The 4693-nt window shown below is 38.1% G+C and overlaps 1 long non-coding RNA gene across 1 annotated transcript; it reads right to left on the bottom strand.

Annotated features, from left to right (window-relative positions):
* Positions 1-1221: 1221 nt before the first annotated feature.
* Positions 1222-3306, bottom strand: LOC104466763. The gene is made up of 4 exons (XR_727606.1): positions 3282-3306; positions 3122-3204; positions 2528-2697; positions 1222-1740 (listed from the first exon to the last, which is right to left on the bottom strand). It is a non-coding gene; the product is annotated as an uncharacterized LOC104466763 (long non-coding RNA).
* Between the last annotated feature and the right edge of the window lie 1387 nt (positions 3307-4693).

Here is a 4693-nt window from a genome sequence, read left to right as displayed (position 1 = left end):
CAATCTTTAACATTCTGTGATTCTGTGGTACTTGTGGAGCTTTCCTCCCGCTTTAAAAAAAAAACAAACCACCACCCCCAGCCCCACCCCTCTGCACATCCACAGGTTGGAGGCACTCAGAAAAATTTGGCACCCGTGTTTTAGTTTACTTGGTCTTGATGGCAGGTTTCTCCCTCTAACTTACGTCCAGCCTTTTCTAGGCAAAAGCAAGCGTTAGAGGTAGTTTAGCTCCTGTGCCAACTGACACCCTGAAAGGTGGTGGCAGGTTTTTTTTCTTTAAAGGATGGGTTATAGCTCTGCCTGGGAGGCCAGCCTTACAGATAACCTCTTAGCTCCTTGCCCTTCCCATTACATTTTAAGAGTAGCTGCTTACAAGGACAGGAATTACCCCACTACATTAAAGAGAAGTGAAACGTTCTACAGCACAAGAAAAAAAACCAAACAAACCCAAACCACTGTAAAGCAATCCATGCTTAGTCTGGACCCATTGTATCCATATGTGCAACACAGTTTCACATTTCAAAATTTATTTTTATTCAGGAAGTGAAATTAAAACTTGTAAACTATAAATACAAATGCCAAGGTATTACATGAGATATCCAGAGGCTGTTTTTTAATTTCTCACAAATAATTCTTATGTAATTCAACATACAACAGGGAAACCAAACAAGTTTAAGTTTTGTATACAATGAAAAACAAGTTACAGAGTTAGATACCATCAATTTGCCAATTCATAAGAATTTCTACCTCATACAAATGAAAGCTCAGAAAACAACTATAATTCGTTCAGTAATGGTACAGCAACTGTCATTTCTAACAGTGTTATCTGCATTAAGCAAGCTGTCTATAACCAGGTGTACTTTACCACTGCTTACTCAGTGACATCACAAAGTTTTAAAATATTTTATTTATATACTGTCACCAATATATATATGTACTGCAAAGAGGGCCAACACTTGCAAAAATGTCAGGTTTTACACAACATTTGCGTGAATATTTTTGCATTTTTTCCCAAACAGCAAAGCAGTAATTTTTTTTCCCACACTGTTTCTTTAATTTGTTAAAAAAAACCCCCATGTAACTCCATCTATATCAAAGAAGCAGAAGAGCAAGCTTAACAGCAACTTTCATTTATGCATTTTCTTGTGGGGGAAAAAAAGGGTCTATCCATTTTAGGTATTACCCTACATATATCTGAAGAAAAATGACCACCAAAAATATTTCACTAATTTATTTAAAAATCACAAAACGTTTCTTACAAAAGAGCATTACATTTTGCACACTGCTCTCCAAGGATTCCAGGGACATGTGGACTACATGTCCACATTCTCCCCTCTTCAAAAAAAATAGTGTACATAAAGCAGGGTGTTCACAACAATTACAGAAAAACATTAAAATTTACCACCAACAATGAACAAAAATAAAATTCACTCTCTCTGCTGCTGCTTCAGAATTTCAATGCTAGTCTCATGTGCCCTTTCCCTCCCCCCTGTATTTATAAGGATAAAACATTACATCTGGTGGACAGCAAAGATTCCACTACACCTCAAATGCAGAACACCTATGAAGCAGAGGAATGTTGGCTTTTTAAACAGAAGCAGATTAAAAAAAAAAAGGGGTGCAGGACTCCTTCAGTTCTTCACTAGTCTTAGAAAAACTTTCCAGAATACTGCTTCACACTATAAAAAAGAAAAAATAATCTTGCATTAGAATCCTTCAACATCTGCATACTGCTTCACACTATAAAAGAAAAAGAAAAAAGCATGTATTAGAATGATGGACCATACATCTTGCATCAACATTCACAATTACATTCTTAAAGCAGATTAAATTACAAATTCCTAATACATTTAAAAGTAATGATTAGACATTAATATTTTTAAATAATTTATAGATATATTAATCTATTTAGGCACATTTAAATATTAGTAATCTAAAGCCAAGCATTTAAGTTAAATAAAGTCTACTGTAACAGCCAACATGTTAACAAAGCAAAACTAAGCAAATTAAATCTGAAGCTGTTAGTATTTGGCAGAAAGACAAAGTAATGTCAGCAAGGTGTGAAATGCTGCGTAACAGCACCAAATCGATTTCAACTTGTCCTGTAGAGGCATGGTCTGTGCCATATGGCAGACTGTGATTTGTTGTCAATTTAGTTATCTAAAAACAACAAAATCACTAGTCTTCCACACAGAACTAGACCAACATCCACTGAAATCTTCTACATTTTCTACAGGCTCTATGTAATTTATTACAAGTAGTTTTTTGCAGCAGTTTTCACCAGAGAAATGAGAGGACTGCTTGGTTAAGGCATCTTCCAGCAAGATTAGTTTTGAGGGTGTCTTCATTTTAATTACAATGCAGAAAAGAAGAGAATCAAGGCAGAACTACCACTGAAGAAGTTAGATTCAAACAGTTACTTAAAACCTGCCTTCTAAAAACTCCATCACAGAGAAGAGCAGCTTTAGAATGTACATGTCAGTCAGTTTAAAATTGACAGTAGCGACAACATTAAACTTCAACTTGCCTGTTTTGCAGTAAATACTGTGCATTTTGTATCTGGTCCTGTGTTCCCGTAATGGTTATTATCCGATCTTCTGAGCCTTCTAATGGCTCATCAATTTTGATCGAAGCTCCTGACTCATGACGTATTTGCTTGATTCTTTGGCCTCCCTTTCCAATAATAGATCCTGCCAACTACGCAAGAAAGCAAAGAATTAATTTCCTGACACAACTTTCTCTCTAAAAAAGTTACAATGTTTGAGTAGCTTCCGCAAGTTTATTTTTAAGAATTACAATAGAAGCTTACATTTTTACAGCCTCAAAACATCTCCTGCAATTTAATTGTATAAACGTAGTAGGATAAAACAGGGAGAACCAGTTGTTCATTTGCAAAAAACAAGTTACACAGACTATCTCTATTACTGAGAATGAACAATTAGTAAAATTGTTCAGTGTGTCTCGAAAGTGAAGACACAAAACACTGAAACACTTATTTTACATTAGAAGTACTTATCAAGCACCCTGAATACTTCTGATTTACTTATATATACTTGAGAAAAGGCTGTGAATTTTTTTTTTTTAAGCAAACACAAGTTGAAAGCAAGTCAACTTTACTTACATCTTTGGGAATCGTTACTTGTGTTGTGATGATAGGTCCACCAAGATCCCCATACGAACCACGCCCCCCTGCATAAGAATAGTCTAATTTAAACAAATGCATCAAGCCCTTTAATAACTACATAATGAAGTAGATGTAAGGATTCTATATAGACACTTACCATATCCAGAGCCACCCTCAAACTGGAAGAGAAAGAGAAAAAAACCCCTTAAATAGCAAATAGCCATGCTTCATTGACATATTTTCATCTTAAGTATAATATTGCTAACTCTGAGCCTATTTCATCTAAAAATCTCAACCCTCAAGCTTCCTATAAATAAATACCACTATGTTGTGCCACCATAGGCATACTGAGGCGAAGAGGGCAGACCAGAAACAAAAAGGGGTGGGTGGGGGAATTTCCATTAAGCTTTTATCTTGCCCTGTCAAAACCTCTAGGAGTGAGGCATAAAATTACATGAAGGATCCAGCTATACCAGTTTGCTACGCAGTCTCACTAATGCAGCTGCTGGTAGACAGCTCTCCATACTGACCTACTCCTGACCCTTCATCTAAACTAACATTCAAATGAAAAGATCAGAGTACAGCCTTATTAATGCTACCAATACAGCTCAGGAGAGACTCAAGTCTCAATTTTCGGGACAAGAAGTTCACTAACTGACTCTCAATCCTCCTACTTCATCTACTCTCTTAATGAAAAAAACACAAATCTCTTAACAGCTCTACAATTTGTCTCTTGATTCAGATTGCTGCTACAATGCTTTGTATTCTAGAACAGATAATCATGACATGAGTTACTTTTGTTCTGCTAAAACCACCATATACCAAATAGAAATCACAGCAATGAGCACTCCTGGCCTTTTTATTTTTAGGATTTATAGACCAGTATTTGACATGAAAAGCTTAATTTCATCTAATGCCTTCTAAGTGCATAAGACCCCATTTTTGTACTTTCCTATAGAAGCAGAGAATAAACATGCAAAGTTTTCCAGAACCCGGCTTCTGGGAGACTGCTGGGGTGGCCCCTGTGAGAAGAGGACAGGGGCCACTGCTGTGCCAGACCAAGCCAGTCAGTTCTAGCCAACACCAAAATGGGCCCAACTGCTGCCTACAGCTAGGACCATCGGCAAAGCTGGTGGTACCTCTGTGATGTAGGAAGGATAAAAAACCCCCAGTGTACGCCTGTTGTGAGAGATGAGTGAAGGGGAAAAGAAGTGAGAGAAACAACCCTGCAGAAAACACAGTAAAGGAGAGGGAAGGGGTGCTCCAGATGCTTGAACAGAGATTCTCCGGCAGCCCATGAAGAGAACCACACGGGAGCAGACAGCCACACTGCCGCCCACAGATAATCCTTTACTCGGAGCAGGGAGATATGCTCTGAAGGAAGCTGCAGCCTGTGGAGAGCCCACACATGTGCAGGTTTGTGGCAGGACCCACACTGGACCAGTTCATTCCCCACAAAGAGGACACAGGCTGGAGCAGTTCTTGAAGAACTGCAGTCCACTGGAAACACCTACATTTGAACAGTTTGTGAACAACTGTATCCCATGGGAGAGACCCCACACTGGAGCA

Source organism: Pterocles gutturalis, unplaced genomic scaffold, assembly GCF_000699245.1.
Source record: "Pterocles gutturalis isolate BGI_N339 unplaced genomic scaffold, ASM69924v1 scaffold10169, whole genome shotgun sequence".
Lineage (NCBI taxonomy): Eukaryota > Metazoa > Chordata > Aves > Pterocliformes > Pteroclidae > Pterocles > Pterocles gutturalis.
The sequence above is the reverse complement of the archived record's forward strand: the minus strand, read 5'-3'. Positions and strand labels throughout refer to the sequence as shown.